We start from the raw sequence: 23,215 nt of genomic DNA on the forward strand, positions 1-23,215 counted from the left end.
TTAGCCAAGACACCTTAGCCAAGACACCTTAGCCAAGACACCTTAGCCAAGACACTTTAGCCGAGACACATTAGCCAAGACACATTAGCCAAGACACATTAGCCAAGACACCTTAGCCAAGACACCTTAGCCAAGACACATTAGCCAAGACACATTAGCCAAGACACATTTGCCAAGACACCTTTGCCGAGACACATTAGCCAAGACACCTTAGCCAAGACACATTAGCCAAGACACATTAGCCAAGACACCTTAGCCAAGACACCTTAGCCAAGACACATTAGCCGAGACACCTTAGCCAAGACACATTAGCCAAGACACTTTAGCCAAGACACCTTAGCCGAGACACATTAGCCAAGACACCTTAGCCAAGACACCTTAGCCAAGACACCTTAGCCAAGACACCTTAGCCAAGACACCTTAGCCAAGACACACAAGCCAAGACACATTAGCCAAGACACCTTAGCCAAGACACCTTAGCCAAGACACCTTAGCCAAGACACCTTAGCCAAGACACTTTAGCCAAGACACTTTAGCCAAGACATATTAGCCAAGACACCTTAGCCAAGACACCTTAGCCAAGACACCTTAGCCGAGACACATTAGCCAAGACACATAAGCCAAGACACCTTAGCCAAGACACCTTAGCCAAGACACCTTAGCCAAGACACTTTAGCCAAGACACCTTAGCCAAGACAACTTAGCCAAGACACCTTAGCCAAGACATCTTAGCCAAGACACTTTAGCCAAGACACTTTAGCCAAGACACATTAGCCAAGACACCTTAGCCAGGACACCTTAGCCAAGACACCTTAGCCAAGACACCTTAGCCAAGACACCTTAGCCAAGACACCTTAGCCAAGACACCTTAGCCAAGACACCTTAGCCAAGACACCTTAGCCAAGACACCTTAGCCAAGACAGCTGCTACGCTCCCCCCAGGTGGGAGCTAAACAAATTCAACGATATGTTAGACAGCCTAGTGGAACAGCTCGAGGGTCGAAGCCCAGTAGTTATAGCTGGAGACTTCAATGCCTGGGCGGTTGAATGGGGAAGTAGACGGACGAACACCAGAGGAGACGCGGTGCTAGAAAGCCTTGCTCGACTGGATGTTGTTTTGGGAAACGTAGGTTCTACTCCCACGTTTAGTAGAAATGATAGGACTTCGATTATAGACATCACGTTCTGTAGCCCAATCCTAGCGCGACATCTGAACTGGAGAGTGAGCGAAGCGTACACTCTCAGCGACCATCGAGTTGTCCGATACGCTGCCATCAGAAGGAGCATGCCAACGACAGTGTATACTAACGGCACCCTAGGTTGGAAAATCCAGTTTTTCGACGAGGAGCTGTTCAAGGAGGCGTTAGCCTTTGGTGGCTTCGCAGATGCGCGCAGCGTGCACGAACTAGCAGCTGGGTTGACTGATGCTTGCGATGCGACAATGCCGAGGAGAAAAGCCTCCAGCTGTAAGCGAAACCCTGCCTATTGGTGGAACGCTTCTATCGCGACACTACGGGCCAGGTGCATAGCAGTACGCCGGAAATTACAGCGGGAGAGACGTATTGGAAACCGAGATCAACTGCGAGCAGCATACGTCACGGCCAGGTCTGATCTGAAGAGAGCAATTAAAGACAGTAAGAGGAGATGCTTCCTGGAGCTTAGTGCTGAAATTGCTCGGAAGCCCTGGGGTTTTGCCTACAAGACAGTGATGCAGAAGGTGAAAACTCGCCAAGAGCCTGTGGAACGATGTCCCATGAGACTTAAAAGGATCATTGGGAATTTGTTCCCCACTCATGACGCTCCAGAACTGTACACTACCTTCAGAACTTCAGAAAAAGAGATTGAGCCAATAACTGAAGACGAAATTCTACGGATTGCCGACCGTCTTAAACCTGGGAAAGCACCTGGCCCGGATGGCATTCCAAACGAAGCAGTCAAAGTAGCCATGAGAGCTTTCCCGAAAGTGTTCCAGATTGTACTCCAGGACACACTGAAGTCAGGCCAATTCCCGTCGACGTGGAAACAGCAGAAGCTGGTGCTAATACCAAAACCAGGAAAGCAGCCGGGCGACCCATCAGCTCTAAGGCCTTTGGGGCTCACAGATTCCCTGGCTAAGGTACAGGAAATTCCAATTCTGGATCGCCTGACAGTGCACACGGAAGGTCCGCTTGGACTTTCTAAGCGGCAGTTTGGATTTCGGAAGAAGCGCTCAACAGTCGACGCAATGTTGGCAGTGCTGGAGACGGGATATGCTGCGTTTCGGAGAAAAAGGTCCGGTGCACGTTACTGCGCGTTGATTACAATCGATGTAAAAAACGCCTTTAACAGTGCTAGCTGGGAGGCAATTGCTGCTGGGTTGGAGCGCATGGAGGTTCCCCCGTACTTGTGCAGGCTCTTGAGTAATTATCTTCAAGGACGGGTGCTACAATATGACACGGAGGAAGGAGTCCGGACAACCTCGATTACGGCAGGCGTCCCACAGGGATCAGTTTTAGGACCCACTCTGTGGAACGTCATGTATGACGGGGTGCTGACTCTCGCACTGCCACCAGGAGCTCAATTGATCGGGTTTGCAGATGACATCGCCCTTACAATAACCGGCGAAACGATTGAGGAGATCGAGATGCTGGCAACGGACGCAGTCAACAGGATTGATAGGTGGATGAGAGGGGTAAAGCTGCAAATTGAGCACGCGAAGACGAAGTTTATAGTCATCAGCAGCCACAGGGAAGTACAGAAAGCTACGATATTGGTTGGCTCGCACCACATTGAGTCTACCAGATATCTAAAATATCTCGGAGTCATAATCGACGATCGGCTGAACTTCAAGCAGCACCTCGTAGAAGTGTGTGGGAAGGCTATGAAGACCGCAAATATGATGGCAACATTCATGCCAAATATAGGTGGACCAAGCAGCAACATTAGGCGCCTACACGCTAATGTAGCTACGTCCGTAGTGAGGTACGGAGCCCCGGCGTGGGCACACATCATGTCGGCGAAGCAGAACCGGAAAGCTGTGGATAAGGTACACAGACGATTGGTCATGCGTGTTACCAGTGCGTATCGTACCATATCGTATGATGCGGTATGCGTAATTGCGGGAATCATGCCGCTCTACATCACCCTTGAAGAAGACGCGAAGAACTTCCGCAACGCACGCTCGGGGGAACCTCTTGCTGATGGAGCAGTTAAGTCGGAGTCAAAGAGGAAATGGCAGGTGGCTTGGAGCAACTCGGCGAAAGGGAGATGGACCTATTCCTTGATCCCCGACGTTGAAACGTGGCTGGGAAGGAAACATGGCGAAGTGAACTTCTTCGTCACACAATTTCTCTCCGGTCATGGCTGTTTCAGGAACTACCTGCATAGATTCCGACATGCCGCTTCACCACGATGCCCAGCATGCGGGGACGTAGATGAGACAGCTGAACACGTTTTGTTCTACTGTCCTAGATTCGCTGAGGAGCGCCGGCAATTGAGCGACAAGTGCGGAACGGCAGTGAACGCGTCGAACATCCTGCAAGTGATGTTGCAGAGTGCAGATCTGTGGAAGGCAGCTGAAACGGCGATGCGATCGATTCTGGTGAAACTGCAGAAACAGTGGCGGCAAGATCAACGGTTTGGTCTCGCATGAGTGTGTGCTGTGCTGTGTATGTGATGTCCAGTGTTGTGTTGTGTTGTGAAAAAAAAAAAAAAAAAAAAAAAAAAACAAACAAACAAAAGTGTTGCTTGTTGCTAGCGCGTATCATAAGACAGACTGAGTGCCACAGCACTGCCCCTCCCATGAAGTAATACCGCGAGGTGATTCCGTGGGAGGGTGCACAGGGTTCAAGGAGAGTTTTTTACTGGGTAAAAATCCCATGTCCCCCATTGTGGGTGTCTTTCGAAGATTTTAAACTCCTTGTAAAAAAAAAAAAAAAAAAAAAAAAAAAAAAAAAAAAAAAAACCTTAGCCAAGACACCTTAGCCAAGACACCTTAGCCAAGACACTTTAGCCAAGACACATTAGCCAAGACACCTTAGCCAAGACACCTTAGCCAAGACACCTTAGCCAAGACACCTTAGCCAAGACACCTTAGCCAAGACACTTTAGCCAAGACACTTTAGCCAAGACACATTAGCCAAGACACCTTAGCCAAGACACCTTAGCCAAGACACCTTAGCCAAGACACCTTAGCCAAGACACCTTAGCCAAGACACCTTAGCCAAGACACTTTAGCCAAGACACTTTAGCCAAGACACATTAGCCAAGACACCTTAGCCAAGACACCTTAACCAAGACACCTTAGCCAAGACACCTTAGCCAAGACACCTTAGCTAAGACACCTTAGCCAAGACAGCTTAGCCAAGACACCTTAGCCAAGACACCTTAGCCAAGACACTTTAGCCAAGACACTTTAGCCAAGACACATTAGCCAAGACACCTTAGCCAAGACACCTTAGCCAAGACACCTTAGCCAAGACACCTTAGCCAAGACACCTTAGCCAAGACACCTTAGCCAAGACACCTTAGCCAAGACACCTTAGCCAAGACACTTTAGCCAAGACACTTTAGCCAAGACACATTAGCCAAGACACCTTAGCCAAGACACCTTAGCCAAGACACCTTAGCCGAGACACATTAGCCAAGACACATAAGCCAAGACACCTTAGCCAAGACACCTTAGCCAAGACACCTTAGCCAAGACACTTTAGCCAAGACACCTTAGCCAAGACACCTTAGCCAAGACACCTTAGCCAAGACACCTTAGCCAAGACACTTTAGCCAAGACACTTTAGCCAAGACACATTAGCCAAGACACCTTAGCCAAGACACCTTAGCCAAGACACCTTAGCCAAGACACCTTAGCCAAGACACCTTAGCCAAGACACCTTAGCCAAGACACTTTAGCCAAGACACATTAGCCAAGACACCTTAGCCAAGACACCTTAGCCAAGACACATTAGCCAAGACACATTAGCCAAGACACCTTAGCCAAGACACCTTAGCCAAGACACATTAGACAAGACACCTTAGCCAAGACACATTTGCCAAGACACCTTTGCCGAGACACATTAGCCAAGACACCTTAGCCAAGACACATTAGCCAAGACACATTAGCCAAGACACCTTAGCCAAGACACCTTAGCCAAGACACATTAGCCAAGACACCTTAGCCAAGACACCTTAGCCAAGACACATTAGCCAAGACACCTTAGCCGAGACACATTAGCCAAGACATCTTAGCCAAGACACATTAGCCAAGACACTTTAGCCGAGACACATTAGCCAAGACACCTTAGCCAAGACACATTAGCCAAGACACCTTTGCCGAGACACATTAGCCAAGACACCTTAGCCAAGACACATTAGCCAAGACACATTAGCCAAGACACCTTAGCCAAGACACATTAGCCAAGACACATTAGCCAAGACACATTAGCCACGACACATTAGCCGAGACACATTAGCCAAGACACCTTTGCCAAGACACATTAGCCAAGACACCTTAGCCAAGACACATTAGCAAAGACACCTTAGCCAAGACACCTTAGCAGAGACACATTAGCCAAGACATCTAAGCCATGACACATTAGCCAAGACACATTAGCCAAGACACCTTAGCCAAGACACCTTAGCCAAGACACCTTAGCCAAGACACATTAGCCAAGACACCTTAGCCAAGACACCTTAGCCAAGACACCTTAGCCAAGACACCTTAGCCAAGACACCTTAGCTAAGACACCTTAGCCAAGACACCTTAGCCAAGACACCTTAGCCAAGACACTTTAGCCAAGACACTTTAGCCAAGACACATTAGCCAAGACACCTTAGCCAAGACACCTTAGCCAAGACACCTTAGCCAAGACACCTTAGCCAAGACACCTTAGCCAAGACACCTTAGCCAAGACACCTTAGCCAAGACACCTTAGCCAAGACACTTTAGCCAAGACACTTTAGCCAAGACACATTAGCCAAGACACCTTAGCCAAGACACCTTAGCCAAGACACCTTAGCCGAGACACATTAGCCAAGACACATAAGCCAAGACACCTTAGCCAAGACACCTTAGCCAAGACACCTTAGCCAAGACACTTTAGCCAAGACACCTTAGCCAAGACACCTTAGCCAAGACACCTTAGCCAAGACACCTTAGCCAAGACACTTTAGCCAAGACACTTTAGCCAAGACACATTAGCCAAGACACCTTAGCCAAGACACCTTAGCCAAGACACCTTAGCCAAGACACCTTAGCCAAGACACCTTAGCCAAGACACCTTAGCCAAGACACCTTAGCCAAGACACCTTAGCCAAGACACATTAGCCAAGACACCTTAGCCAAGACACCTTAGCCAAGACACCTTAGCCGAGACACATTAGCCAAGACACCTTAGCCAAGACACATTAGCCAAGACACTTTAGCCAAGACACCTTAGCCAAGACACCTTAGCCAAGACACCTTAGCCAAGACACCTTAGCCAAGACACCTTAGCCAAGACACTTTAGCCAAGACACCTTAGCCAAGACACCTTAGCCAAGACACCTTAGCCAAGACACCTTAGCCAAGACACCTTAGCCAAGACACCTTAGCCAAGACACATTAGCCAAGACACATTAGCCAAGACACTTTAGCCAAGACACCTTAGCCAAGACACCTTAGCCAAGACACCTTAGCCAAGACACCTTAGCCAAGACACTTTAGCCAAGACACTTTAGCCAAGACACCTTAGCCAAGACACCTTAGCCAAGACACCTTAGCCAAGACACCTTAGCCAAGACACCTTAGCCAAGACACCTTAGCCAAGACACCTTAGCCAAGACACCTTAGCCAAGACACATTAGCCAAGACACTTTAGCCAAGACACCTTAGCCGAGACACCTTAGCCGAGACACATTAGCCAAGACACCTTAGCCAAGACACCTTAGCCAAGACACCTTAGCCAAGACACCTTAGCCAAGACACCTTAGCCAAGACACCTTAGCCAAGACACCTTAGCCAAAACACCTTAGCCAAGACACCTTAGCCAAGACACCTTAGCCAAGACACCTTAGCCAAGACACCTTAGCCGAGACACATTAGCCAAGACACATAAGCCAAGACACCTTAGCCAAGACACCTTAGCCAAGACACCTTAGCCAAACACTTTAGCCAAGACACCTTAGCCAAGACACCTTAGCCAAGACACCTTAGCCAAGACACCTTAGCCAAGACACTTTAGCCAAGACACATTAGCCAAGACACCTTAGCCAGGACACCTTAGCCAAGACACCTTAGCCAAGACACCTTAGCCAAGACACCTTAGCCAAGACACCTTAGCCAAGACACCTTAGCCAAGACACCTTAGCCAAGACACCTTAGCCAAGACACCTTAGCCAAGACACCTTAGCCAAGACACTTTAGCCAAGACACATTAGCCAAGACACCTTAGCCAAGACACCTTAGCCAAGACACCTTAGCCAAGACACCTTAGCCAAGACACCTTAGCCAAGACACTTTAGCCAAGACACTTTAGCCAAGACACATTAGCCAAGACACCTTAGCCAAGACACCTTAGCCAAGACACCTTAGCCAAGACACCTTAGCCAAGACACCTTAGCCAAGACACCTTAGCCAAGACACTTTAGCCAAGACACCTTAGCCAAGACACCTTAGCCAAGACACCTTAGCCAAGACACCTTAGCTAAGACACCTTAGCCAAGACACATTAGCCAAGACACTTTAGCCAAGACACCTTAGCCGAGACACATTAGCCAAGACACCTTAGCCAAGACACCTTAGCCAAGACACCTTAGCCAAGACACATAAGCCGAGACACATTAGCCAAGACACCTTAGCCAAGACACCTTAGCCAAGACACCTTAGCCAAGACACTTTAGCCAAGACACTTTAGCCAAGACACATTAGCCAAGACACCTTAGCCAAGACACCTTAGCCAAGACACCTTAGCCGAGACACATTAGCCAAGACACATAAGCCAAGACACCTTAGCCAAGACACCTTAGCCAAGACACCATAGCCAAGACACTTTAGCCAAGACACCTTAGCCAAGACACCTTAGCCAAGACACCTTAGCCAAGACACTTTAGCCAAGACACTTTAGCCAAGACACATTAGCCAAGACACCTTAGCCAAGACACCTTAGCCAAGACACCTTAGCCAAGACACCTTAGCCAAGACACCTTAGCCAAGACACCTTAGCCAAGACACCTTAGCCAAGACACCTTAGCCAAGACACCTTAGCCAAGACACTTTAGCCAAGACACATTAGCCAAGACACCTTAGCCAAGACACCTTAGCCAAGACACCTTAGCCAAGACACCTTAGCCAAGACACCTTAGCCAAGACACCTTAGCCAAGACACCTTAGCCAAGACACATTAGCCAAGACACTTTAGCCAAGACACCTTAGCCGAGACACCTTAGCCGAGACACATTAGCCAAGACACCTTAGCCAAGACACCTTAGCCAAGACACATTAGCCAAGACACATTAGCCAAGACACCTTAGCCAAGACACCTTAGCCAAGACACCTTAGCCAAGACACCTTAGCCAAGACACCTTAGCCAAGACACCTTAGCCAAGACACCTTAGCCAAGACACCTTAGCCAAGACACCTTAGCCAAGACACCTTAGCCAAGACACCTTAGCCAAGACACCTTAGCCAAGACACCTTAGCCAAGACACCTTAGCCAAGACACTTTAGCCAAGACACTTTAGCCAAGACACATTAGCCAAGACACCTTAGCCAAGACACCTTAGCCAAGACACCTTAGCCAAGACACCTTAGCCAAGACACCTTAGCCAAGACACCTTAGCCAAGACACCTTAGCCAAGACACATTAGCCAAGACACTTTAGCCAAGACACCTTAGCCGAGACACCTTAGCCGAGACACATTAGCCAAGACACCTTAGCCAAGACACCTTAGCCAAGACACCTTAGCCAAGACACTTTAGCTAAGACACCTTAGCCAAGACACCTTAGCCAAGACACTTTAGCCAAGACACCTTAGCCAAGACACATTAGCCAAGACACCTTAGCCAAGACACATTAGCCAAGACACATTAGCCAAGACACATTAGCCAAGACACCTTAGCCAAGACACCTTAGCCAAGACACATTAGCCAAGACACATTAGCCGAGACACATTAGCCAAGACACCTTAGCCAAGACACTTTAGCCAAGACACATTAGCCAAGACACCTTAGCCAAGACACCTTAGCCAAGACACATTAGCCAAGACACATTAGCCAAGACACCTTAGCCAAGACACATTAGCCGAGACACATTAGCCAAGACACCTTAGCCAAGACACCTTAGCCAAGACACCTTAGCCGAGACACATTAGCCAAGACACCTTAGCCAAGACACTTTAGCCAAGACACATTAGCCAAGACACATAAGCCAAGACACCTTAGCCAAGACACCTTAGCCAAGACACCTTAGCCAAGACACCTTAGCCAAGACACCTTAGCCGAGACACATTAGCCAAGACACCTTAGCCAAGACACTTTAGCCAAGACACATTAGCCAAGACACCTTAGCCAAGACACTTTAGCCAAGACACATTAGCCAAGACACATTAGCCAAGACACCTTAGCCAAGACACCTTAGCCAAGACACCTTAGCCAAGACACCTTAGCCAAGACACCTTAGCCAAGACACATTAGCCAAGACACATTAGCCAAGACACCTTAGCCGAGACACATTAGCCAAGACACCTTAGCCAAGACACTTTAGCCAAGACACATTAGCCAAGACACCTTAGCCAAGACACCTTAGCCAAGACACATTAGCCAAGACACATTAGCCAAGACACCTTAGCCGAGACACATTAGCCAAGACACCTTAGCCAAGACACCTTAGCCAAGACACCTTAGCCGAGACACATTAGCCAAGACACCTTAGCCAAGACACTTTAGCCAAGACACTTTAGCCAAGACACATTAGCCAAGACACCTTAGCCAAGACACCTTAGCCAAGACACCTTAGCCAAGACACCTTAGCCGAGACACATTAGCCAAGACACCTTAGCCAAGACACATTAGCCAAGACACATTAGCCAAGACACTTTAGCCAAGACACCTTAGCCAAGACACCTTAGCCAAGACACCTTAGCCAAGACACCTTAGCCAAGACACTTTAGCCAAGACACATTAGCCAAGACACCTTAGCCAAGACACCTTAGCCAAGACACCTTAGCCAAGACACCTTAGCCAAGACACTTTAGCCAAGACACATTAGCCAAGACACCTTAGCCAAGACACCTTAGCCAAGACACATTAGCCAAGACACATTAGCCAAGACACATTAGCCGAGACACATTAGCCAAGACACCTTAGCCAAGACACCTTAGCCAAGACACCTTAGCCGAGACACATTAGCCAAGACACCTTAGCCAAGACACTTTAGCCAAGACACTTTAGCCAAGACACATTAGTTAAGACACCTTAGCCAAGACACCTTAGCCAAGACACCTTAGCCAAGACACCTTAGCCGAGACACATTAGCCAAGACACCTTAGCCAAGACACATTAGCCAAGACACATTAGCCAAGACACTTTAGCCAAGACACCTTAGCCAAGACACCTTAGCCAAGACACCTTAGCCAAGACACCTTAGCCAAGACACTTTAGCCAAGACACATTAGCCAAGACACCTTAGCCAAGACACCTTAGCCAAGACACCTTAGCCAAGACACCTTAGCCAAGACACATTAGCCAAGACACATTAGCCAAGACACTTTAGCCAAGACACCTTAGCCGAGACACATTAGCCAAGACACCTTAGCCAAGACACTTTAGCCAAGACACATTAGCCAAGACACCTTAGCCAAGACACCTTAGCCAAGACACATTAGCCAAGACACATTAGCCAAGACACCTTAGCCAAGACACATTAGCCGAGACACATTAGCCAAGACACTCTAGCCAAGACACCTTATCCAAGACACTTTAGCCGAGACACATTAGCCAAGACACCTTAGCCAAGACACTTTAGCCAAGACACATTAGCCAAGACACCTTAGCCAAGACACCTTAGCCAAGACACATTAGCCAAGACACATTAGCCAAGACACATTAGCCAAGACACCTTAGCCAAGACACTTTAGCCAAGACACTTTAGCCAAGACACATTAGCCAAGACACCTTAGCCAAGACACCTTAGCCAAGACACCTTAGCCAAGACACCTTAGCCGAGACACATTAGCCAAGACACCTTAGCCAAGACACATTAGCCATGACACATTAGCCAAGACACTTTAGCCAAGACACCTTAGCCAAGACACCTTAGCCAAGACACCTTAGCCAAGACACTTTAGCCAAGACACATTAGCCAAGACACCTTAGCCAAGACACCTTAGCCAAGACACCTTAGCCAAGACACCTTAGCCAAGACACCTTAGCCAAGACACCTTAGCCAAGACACCTTAGCCAAGACACCTTAGCCAAGACACCTTAGCCAAGACACCTTAGCCAAGACACATTAGCCAAGACACCTTAGCCAAGACACCTTAGCCAAGACACCTTAGCCAAGACACCTTAGCCAAGACACCTTAGCCAAGACACCTTAGCCAAGACACCTTAGCCAAGACACCTTAGCCAAGACACATTAGCCAAGACACTTTAGCCAAGACACCTTAGCCGAGACACCTTAGCCGAGACACATTAGCCAAGACACCTTAGCCAAGACACCTTAGCCGAGACACCTTAGCCAAGACACATTAGCCAAGACACATTAGCCAAGACACTTTAGCCAAGACACCTTAGCCAAGACACCTTAGCCAAGACACCTTAGCCAAGACACCTTAGCCAAGACACTTTAGCCAAGACACTTTAGCCAAGACACATTAGCCAAGACACCTTAGCCAAGACACCTTAGCCAAGACACCTTAGCCAAGACACCTTAGCCAAGACACCTTAGCCAAGACACCTTAGCCAAGACACCTTAGCCAAGACACCTTAGCCAAGACACCTTAGCCAAGACACCTTAGCCAAGACACCTTAGCCAAGACACCTTAGCCAAGACACCTTAACCAAGACACCTTAGCCAAGACACCTTAGCCAAGACACATTAGCCAAGACACCTTAGCCAAGACACCTTAGCCAAGACACCTTAGCCAAGACACCTTAGCCAAGACACCTTAGCCGAGACACATTAGCCAAGACACCTTAGCCAAGACACCTTAGCCAAGACACCTTAGCCGAGACACATTAGCCAAGACACCTTAGCCAAGACACATTAGCCAAGACACTTTAGCCAAGACACCTTAGCCAAGACACCTTAGCCAAGACACCTTAGCCAAGACACCTTAGCCAAGACACTTTAGCCAAGACACCTTAGCCAAGACACCTTAGCCAAGACACATTAGCCGAGACACATTAGCCAAGACACCTTAGCCAAGACACTTTAGCCAAGACACATTAGCCAAGACACCTTAGCCAAGACACCTTAGCCAAGACACATTAGCAAAGACACATTAGCCAAGACACCTTAGCCAAGACACATTAGCCGAGACACATTAGCCAAGACACCTTAGCCAAGACACCTTAGCCAAGACACCTTAGCCGAGACACATTAGCCAAGACACCTTAGCCAAGACACTTTAGCCAAGACACATTAGCCAAGACACATTAGCCAAGACACCTTAGCCAAGACACCTTAGCCAAGACACCTTAGCCAAGACACCTTAGCCAAGACACCTTAGCCGAGACACATTAGCCAAGACACCTTAGCCAAGACACTTTAGCCAAGACACATTAGCCAAGACACCTTAGCCAAGACACTTTAGCCAAGACACATTAGCCAAGACACATTAGCCAAGACACCTTAGCCAAGACACCTTAGCCAAGACACCTTAGCCAAGACACCTTAGCCAAGACACCTTAGCCAAGACACATTAGCCAAGACACTTTAGCCAAGACACCTTAGCCGAGACACATTAGCCAAGACACCTTAGCCAAGACACTTTAGCCAAGACACATTAGCCAAGACACCTTAGCCAAGACACCTTAGCCAAGACACATTAGCCAAGACACATTAGCCAAGACACCTTAGCCAAGACACATTAGCCGAGACACATTAGCCAAGACACCTTAGCCAAGACACCTTAGCCAAGACACCTTAGCCGAGACACATTAGCCAAGACACCTTAGCCAAGACACTTTAGCCAAGACACTTTAGCCAAGACACATTAGCCAAGACACCTTAGCCAAGACACCTTAGCCAAGACACCTTAGGCAAGACACCTTAGCCGAGACACATTAGCCAAGACACCTTAGCCAAGACACATTAGCCAAGACACATTAGCCAAGACACTTTAGCCAAGACACCTTAGCCAAGACACCTTAGCCAAGACACCTTAGCCAAGACACCTTAGCCAAGACACTTTAGCCAAGACACATTAGCCAAGACACCTTAGCCAAGACACCTTAGCCGAGACACATTAGCCAAGACACCTTAGCCAAGACACCTTAGCCAAGACACTTTAGCCAAGACACTTTAGCCAAGACACATTAGCCAAGGCACCTTAGCCAAGACACCTTAGCCAAGACACCTTAGCCAAGACACCTTAGTCAAGACACCTTAGCCAAGACACCTTAGCCAAGACACCTTAGCCAAGACACCTTAGCCAAGACACTTTAGCCAAGACACCTTAGCCAAGACACCTTAGCCAAGACACCTTAGCCAAGACACCTTAGCCAAGACACATTAGCCGAGACACCTTAGCCGAGACACATTAGCCAAGACACCTTAGCCAAGACACTTTAGCCAAGACACATTAGCCAAGACACCTTAGCCAAGACACCTTAGCCAAGACACCTTAGCCAAGACACCTTAGCCAAGACACCTTAGCCAAGACACATTAGCCGAGACACCTTAGCCGAGACACATTAGCCAAGACACCTTAGCCAAGACACCTTAGCCGAGACACATTAGCCAAGACACCTTAGCCAAGACACCTTAGCCAAGACACCTTAGCCAAGACACCTTAGCCAAGACACCTTAGCCAAGACACCTTAGCCAAGACACCTTAGCCAAGACACCTTAGCCAAGACACCTTAGCCAAGACACCTTAGCCAAGACACCTTAGCCAAGACACCTTAGCCAAGATACCTTAGCCAAGACACCTTAGCCAAAAGACATTAGCCAAGACACCTTAGCCAAGACACCTTAGCCGAGACACATTAGCCAAGACACCTTAGCCAAGACACCTTAGCCGAGACACATTAAACAAGACACCTTAGCCAAGACACCTTAGCCAAGACACCTTAGCCAAGACACCTTAGCCAAGACACTTTAGCCAAGACACATTAGCCAAGACACCTTAGCCAAGACACCTTAGCCAAGACACCTTAGCCAAGACACCTTAGCCAAGACACCTTAGCCAAGACACATTAGCCGAGACACCTTAGCCGAGACACATTAGCCAAGACACCTTAGCCAAGACACCTTAGCCGAGACACATTAGCCAAGACACCTTAGCCAAGACACCTTAGCCAAGACACTTTAGCCGAGACACATTAGCCAAGACACCTTAGCCAAGACACCTTAGCCAAGACACCTTAGCCGAGACACATTAGCCAAGACACCTTAGCCAAGACACTTTAGCCAAGACACTTTAGCCAAGACACATTAGCCAAGACACCTTAGCCAAGACACCTTAGCCAAGACACCTTAGGCAAGACACCTTAGCCGAGACACATTAGCCAAGACACCTTAGCCAAGACACATTAGCCAAGACACATTAGCCAAGACACTTTAGCCAAGACACCTTAGCCAAGACACCTTAGCCAAGACACCTTAGCCAAGACACCTTAGCCAAGACACTTTAGCCAAGACACATTAGCCAAGACACCTTAGCCAAGACACCTTAGCCGAGACACATTAGCCAAGACACCTTAGCCAAGACACCTTAGCCAAGACACTTTAGCCAAGACACTTTAGCCAAGACACATTAGCCAAGGCACCTTAGCCAAGACACCTTAGCCAAGACACCTTAGCCAAGACACCTTAGTCAAGACACCTTAGCCAAGACACCTTAGCCAAGACACCTTAGCCAAGACACCTTAGCCAAGACACTTTAGCCAAGACACCTTAGCCAAGACACCTTAGCCAAGACACCTTAGCCAAGACACCTTAGCCAAGACACATTAGCCGAGACACCTTAGCCGAGACACATTAGCCAAGACACCTTAGCCAAGACACTTTAGCCAAGACACATTAGCCAAGACACCTTAGCCAAGACACCTTAGCCAAGACACCTTAGCCAAGACACCTTAGCCAAGACACCTTAGCCAAGACACATTAGCCGAGACACCTTAGCCGAGACACATTAGCCAAGACACCTTAGCCAAGACACCTTAGCCGAGACACATTAGCCAAGACACCTTAGCCAAGACACCTTAGCCAAGACACCTTAGCCAAGACACCTTAGCCAAGACACCTTAGCCAAGACACCTTAGCCAAGACACCTTAGCCAAGACACCTTAGCCAAGACACCTTAGCCAAGACACCTTAGCCAAGACACCTTAGCCAAGACACCTTAGCCAAGATACCTTAGCCAAGACACCTTAGCCAAAAGACATTAGCCAAGACACCTTAGCCAAGACACCTTAGCCGAGACACATTAGCCAAGACACCTTAGCCAAGACACCTTAGCCGAGACACATTAAACAAGACACCTTAGCCAAGACACCTTAGCCAAGACACCTTAGCCAAGACACCTTAGCCAAGACACTTTAGCCAAGACACATTAGCCAAGACACCTTAGCCAAGACACCTTAGCCAAGACACCTTAGCCAAGACACCTTAGCCAAGACACCTTAGCCAAGACACATTAGCCGAGACACCTTAGCCGAGACACATTAGCCAAGACACCTTAGCCAAGACACCTTAGCCGAGACACATTAGCCAAGACACCTTAGCCAAGACACCTTAGCCAAGACACCTTAGCCAAGACACCTTAGCCAAGACACCTTAGCCAAGACACCTTAGCCAAGACACCTTAGCCAAGACACCTTAGCCAAGACACCTTAGCCAAGACACCTTAGCCAAGACACCTTAGCCAAGACACCTTAGCCAAGACACCTTAGCCAAGATACCTTAGCCAAGACACCTTAGCCAAAAGACATTAGCCAAGACAGCTTAGCCAAGACACCATAGCCAAGACACCTTAGCCAAGACACCTTAGCCAAAAGACATTAGCCAAGACACCTTAGCCAAGACACCTTAGCCAAGACACATTAGCCAAGACACTTTAGCCAAGACACCTTAGCCAAGACACCTTAGCCAAGACACCTTAGCCAAAACACCTTAGCCAAGACACCTTAGCCAAGACACCTTAGCCAAGACACTTTAGCCAAGACACTTTAGCCAAGACACATTAGCCAAGACACCTTAGCCAAGACACCTTAGCCAAGACACCTTAGCCAAGACACCTTAGCCAAGACACATTAGCCAAGACACCTTAGCCAAGACACCTTAGCCAAGACACAATAGCCAAGACACCTTAGCCAAGACACCTTAGCCAAGACACCTTAGCCAAGACACTTTAGCCAAGACACATTAGCCAAGACACATTAGCCAAGACATATTAGCCAAGACACCTTAGCCATGACACCTTCGCCAAGACACCTTAGCCAAGACACCTTAGCCAAGACACCTTAGCCAAGACACTTTAGCCAAGACACTTTAGCCAAGACACATTAGCAAAGACACCTTAGCCAAGACACCTTAGCCAAGACACCTTAGCCAAGACACCTTAGCCGAGACACATTAGCCAAGACACCTTAGCCAAGACACCTTAACCAAGACACATTAGCCAAGACACTTTAGCCAAGACACTTTAGCCAAGACACATTAGCCAAGACACCTTAGCCAAGACACCTTAGCCAAGACACCTTAGCCAAGACACCTTAGCCAAGACACCTTAGCCAAGACACCTTAGCCAAGACACCTTAGCCAAGACACCTTAGCCAAGACACCTTAGCCAAGACACATTAGCCAAGACACCTTAGCCAAGACACCTTAGCCAAGACACAATAGCCAAGACACCTTAGCCAAGACACCTTAGCCAAGACACCTTAGCCAAGACACTTTAGCCAAGACACTTTAGCCAAGACACATTAGCCAAGACACCTTAGCCAAGACACCTTAGCCAAGACACATTAGCCAAGACACTTTAGCCAAGACACCTTAGCCAAGACACCTTAGCCAAGACACCTTAGCCAAGACACCTTAGCCAAGACACTTTAGCCAAGACACTTTAGCCAAGACACATTAGCCAAGACACCTTAGCCAAGACACCTTAGCCAAGACACCTTAGCCAAGACACCTTAGCCAAGACACCTTAGCCAAGACACATTAGCCAAGACACCTTAGCCAAGACACCTTAGCCAAGACACAATAGCCAAGACACCTTAGCCAAGACACCTTAGCCAAGACACCTTAGCCAAGACACTTTAGCCAAGACACTTTAGCCAAGACACATTAGCCAAGACACCTTAGCCAAGACACTTTAGCCAAGACACCTTAGCCAAAAGACATTAGCCAAGACACCTTAGCCAAGACACCTTAGCCAAGACACATTAGCCAAGACACTTTAGCCAAGACACCTTAGCCAAGACACCTTAGCCAAGACACCTTAGCCAAGACACCTTAGCCAAGACACTTTAGCCAAGACACTTTAGCCAAGACACATTAGCCAAGACACCTTAGCCAAGACACCTTAGCCAAGACACCTTAGCCAAGACACCTTAGCCAAGACACCTTAGCCAAGACACATTAGCCAAGACACCTTAGCCAAGACACCTTAGCCAAGACACAATAGCCAAGACACCTTAGCCAAGACACCTTAGCCAAGACACCTTAGCCAAGACACTTTAGCCAAGACACTTTAGCCAAGACACATTAGCCAAGACACCTTAGCCAAGACACCTTAGCCAAGACACCTTAGCCAAGACACCTTAGCCAAGACACATTAGCCAAGACACATTAGCCAAGACACCTTAGCCAAGACACATTAGCCGAGACACATTAGCCAAGACACCTTAGCCAAGACACCTTAGCCAAGACACCTTAGCCGAGACACATTAGCCAAGACACCTTAGCCAAGACACTTTAGCCAAGACACTTTAGCCAAGACACATTAGCCAAGACACCTTAGCCAAGACACCTTAGCCAAGACACCTTAGCCAAGACACCTTAGCCAAGACACCTTAGCCAAGACACCTTAGCCAAGACACCTTAGCCAAGACACTTTAGCCAAGACACCTTAGCCAAGACACATTAGCCAAGACACATTAGCCAAGACACCTTAGCCAAGACACATTAGCCAAGACACCTTAGCCGAGACACATTAGCCAAGACACCTTAGCCAAGACACCTTAGCCAAGACACCTTAGCCAAGAAACATTAGCCAAGACACCTTAGCCAAGACACCTTAGCCGAGACACATTAGCCAAGACACCTTAGCCAAGACACCTTAGCCAAGACACATTAGCCAAGACACCTTAGCTGAGACACCTTAGCCAAGACACCTTAACCAAGACACCTTAGCCGAGACACATTAGCCAAGACACCTTAGCCAAGACACCTTAGCCAAGACACCTTAGCCGAGACACATTAGCCAAGACACCTTAGCCAAGACACCTTAGCCAAGACACCTTAGCCAAGACACCTTAGCCAAGACACATTAGCCAAGACACATTAGCCAAGACACATTAGCCAAGACACATTAGCCAAGACACATTAGCCAAGACACCTTAGCCGAGACACATTAGCCAAGACACCTTAGCCAAGACACATTAACCAAGACACCTTAGCCAAGACACCTTAGCCAAGACACCTTAGCCAAGACACATTAGCCAAGACACCTTAGCCAAGACACCTTAGCCAAGACACCTTAGCCAAGACACCTTAGCCGAGACACATTAGCCAAGACACCTTAGCCAAGACACAATAGCCAAGACACCTTAGCCAAGACACCTTAGCCAAGACACCTTAGCCAAGACACCTTAGCCAAGACACATTAGCCAAGACACCTTAGCCGAGACACATTAGCCAAAACACCTTAGCCAAGACACCTTAGCCAAGACACATTAGCCAAGACACATTAGCCAAGACATATTAGCCAAGACACCTTAGCCAAGACACCTTAGCCAAGACACATTAGCCAAGACACCTTAGCCAAGACACCTTAGCCAAGACACCTTAGCCAAGACACCTTAGCCAAGACACCTTAGCCAAGACACCTTAGCCAAGACACCTTAGCCAAGACACCTTAGCCAAGACACATTAGCCAAGACACCTTAGCCGAGACACATTAGCCAAGACACCTTAGCCAAGACACCTTAGCCACGACACATTAGCCAAGACACATTAGCCAAGACACCTTAGCCAAGACACATTAGCCAAGACACCTTAGCCGAGACACATTAGCCAAGACACCTTAGCCAAGACACCTTAGCCAAGACACCTTAGCCAAGACACATAAGCCAAGACACCTTAGCCAAGACACCTTAGCCGAGACACATTAGCCAAGACACCTTAGCCAAGACACCTTAGCCAAGACACCTTAGCCAAGACACCTTAGCCAAGACACCTTAGCCAAGACACATTAGCCAAGACACCTTAGCCGAGACACATTAGCCAAGACACCTTAGCCAAGACACCTTAGCCAAGACACCTTAGCCAAGACACCTTAGCCAAGACACCTTAGCCAAGACACATTAGCCAAGACACCTTAGCCGAGACACATTAGCCAAGACACCTTAGCCAAGACACCTTAGTCAAGACACATTAGCCAAGACACCTTAGCCAAGACACCTTAGCCAAGACACATTAGCCAAGACACCTTAGCCGACACACATTAGCCAAGACACCTTAGCCAAGACACCTTAGCCAAGACACCTTAGCCAAGACACATTAGCCAAGACACATTAGCCAAGACACTTCAGCCGAGAAACATTAGCCAAGACACCTTAGCCAAGACACCTTAGCCAAGACACCTTAGCCAAGACACATTAGCCAAGACACCTTAGCCAAGACACCTTAGCCGAGACACATTAGCCAAGACACCTTAGCCAAGACACATTAGCCAAGACACATTAGCCAAGACACCTTAGCCAAGACACCTTAGCCAAGACACCTTAGCCAAGACACATTAGCCAAGACACCTTAGCCGAGACACATTAGCCAAGACACCTTAGCCAAGACACCTTAGCCAAGACACATTAGCCAAGACACCATAGCCGAGACACATTAGCCAAGACACCTTAGCCAAGACACCTTAGCCAAGACACCTTAGCCGAGACACATTAGCCAAGACACCTTAGCCAAGACACCTTAGCCAAGACACCTTAGCCAAGACACCTTAGCCAAGACACATTAGCCAAGACACCTTAGCCAAGACACCTTAGCCAAGACACCTTAGCCAAGACACCTTAGCCAAGACACCTTAGCCAAGACACCTTAGCCAAGACACATTAGCCAAGACACCTTAGCCAAGACACCTTAGCCAAGACACCTTAGCCAAGACACATAAGCCAAGACACATTAGCCAAGACACCTTAGCCGAGACACATTAGCCAAGACACCTTAGCCAAGACACCTTAGCCAAGACACATTAGCCAAGACACATTAGCCAAGACACCTTAGCCAAGACAACTTAGCCAAGACACCTTAGCCGAGACACATTAGCCAAGACACCTTTGCCAAGACACCTTAGCCAAGACACATTAGCCAAGAAACCTTAGCCAAGACACCTTAGCCAAGACACCTTAGCCAAGACACCTTAGCCAAGACACCTTAGCCAAGACACCTTAGCCAAGACACCTTAGCCAAGACACCTTAGCCAAGACACATTAGCCAAGACACCTTAGCCGAGACACATTAGCCAAGACACCTTAGCCGAGACACATTAGCCAAGACACATTAGCCAAGACACCTTAGCCGAGACACATTAGCCAAGACACCTTAGCCAAGACACCTTAGCCAAGACACATTAGCCAAGACACCTTAGCCAAGACACCTTAGCCAAGACACATTAGCCAAGACACCTTAGCCGAGACACCTTAGCCAAGACACCTTAGCCAAGACACCTTAGCCAAGACACATTAGCCAAGACACCTAAGCCGAGACACATTAGCCAAGACACATTAGCCAAGACACCTTAGCCGAGACACATTAGCCAAGACACCTTAGCCAAGACACCTTAGCCAAGACACCTTAGCCGAGACACATTAGCCAAGACACTTTAGCCAAGACACCTTAGCCAAGACACCTTAGCCAAGACACCTTAGCCAAAACACATTAGCCAAGACACATTAGCCAAGACACATTAGCCAAGACACATTAGCCAAGACACCTTAGCCAAGACACCTTAGCCAAGACACATTAGCCAAGACACCTTAGCCGAGACACATTAGCCAAGACACCTTAGCCAAGACACCTTAGCCAAGACACCTTAGCCGAGACACATTAGCCAAGACACCTTAGCCAAGACACATTAGCCAAGACACCTTAGCCAAGACACCTTAGCCAAGACACATTAGCCAAGACACATTAGCCAAGACACCTTAGCCAAGACACCTTAGCCAAGACACATTAGCCAAGACACCTTAGCCAAGACACCTTAGCCAAGACACCTTAGCCAAGACACCTTAGCCAAGACACCTTAGCCAAGACACCTTAGCCAAGACACCTTAGCCAAGACACCTTAGCCAAGACACATTAGCCAAGACACTTTAGCCGAGACACATTAGCCAAGACACCTTAGCCAAGACACCTTAGCCAAGACACCTTAGCCAAGACACCTTAGCCAAGACAGCTTAGCCAAGACACATTAGCCAAGACACATTAGCCAAGACACCTTAGCCAAGACACATTAGCCAAGACACCTTAGCCAAGACACATTAGCCAAGACACCTTAGCCAAGACACCTTAGCCAAGACACTTTAGCCAAGACACATTAGCCAAGACACATTAGCCGAGACACATTAGCCAAGACACCTTAGCCAAGACACATTAGCCAAGACACATTAGCCAAGACACCTTAGCCAAGACACCTTATCCAAGACACATTAGCCGAGACACATTAGCCAAGACACCTTAGCCAAGACACCTTAGCCAAGACACCTTAGCCGAGACACATTAGCCAAGACACCTTAGCCAAGACACTTTAGCCAAGACACATTAGCCAAGACACCTTAGCCAAGACACCTTAGCTGAGACACATCAGCCAAGACACCTTAGCCAAGACACCTTAGTCAAGACACCTTAACCGAGACACATTAGCCAAGACACCTTAGCCGAGACACATTAGCCAAGACACCTTAGCCAAGACACCTTAGCCAAGACACCTAAGCCAAGACACCTTAGTCAAGACACCTTAGCCTAGACACCTTAGCCAAGACACATTAGCCAAGACACCTTAGCTAAGACACCTTAGCCAAGACACATTAGCCGAGACACCTTAGCCAAGACACCTTAGCCAAGACACCTTAGCCGAGACACATTAGCCAAGACACCTTAGCCAAGACACCTTAGCCGAGACACATTAGCCAAGACACCTTAGCCAAGACACATTAGCCAAGACACCTTAGCCAAGACACCTTAGCCAAGACACCTTAGCCAAGACACCTTAGCCAAGACACCTTAGCCAAGACACCTTAGCCAAGACACTTTAGCCGAGACACATTAGCCAAGACACATTAGCCAAGACACATTAGCCAAGACACATTAGCCAAGACACCTTAGCCAAGACACCTTAGCCAAGACACATTAGCAAAGACACCTAAGCCAAGACACTTTAGCCAAGACACATTAGCCAAGGCACCTTAGCCAAGAAACCTTAGCCAAGACACATTAGCCAAGACACCTTAGTCAAGACACCTTAGCCGAGACACATTAGCAAAGACACCTTAGCCAAGACACATTAGCCAAGACCCCTTAGCCAAGACACCTCAGCCAAGACACCTTAGCCAAGACACATTAGCCAAGACACCTTAGTCAAGACACCTTAGCCAAGACACCTTAGCCAAGACACCTTAGCCAAGACACCTTAGCCAAGACACTTTAGCCGAGACACATTAGCCAAGACACCTTAGCCAAGACACCTTAGCCAAGACACATTAGCCAAGACACATTAGTCAAGACACCTTAGCCAAGACACATTAGCCAAGACACATTAGTCAAGACACCTTAGCCAAGACACATTAGCCAAGACACCTTAGCCAA

At 48.1% G+C, this 23,215-nt stretch overlaps 1 long non-coding RNA gene across 1 annotated transcript; it reads right to left on the bottom strand.

Moving 5' to 3' along the window:
• Positions 1 to 209: 209 nt before the first annotated feature.
• Positions 210 to 22,068, bottom strand: LOC125774457 (uncharacterized). The gene is made up of 4 exons (XR_007420916.1): positions 22,031 to 22,068; positions 11,951 to 13,070; positions 10,551 to 10,956; positions 210 to 335 (listed from the first exon to the last, which is right to left on the bottom strand). It is a non-coding gene; the product is annotated as an uncharacterized LOC125774457 (long non-coding RNA).
• Between the last annotated feature and the right edge of the window lie 1,147 nt (positions 22,069 to 23,215).

The sequence above is a fragment of the Anopheles funestus genome, unplaced genomic scaffold (genome assembly GCF_943734845.2).
Source record: "Anopheles funestus unplaced genomic scaffold, idAnoFuneDA-416_04 scaffold_9_ctg1, whole genome shotgun sequence".
NCBI lineage: Eukaryota > Metazoa > Arthropoda > Insecta > Diptera > Culicidae > Anopheles > Anopheles funestus.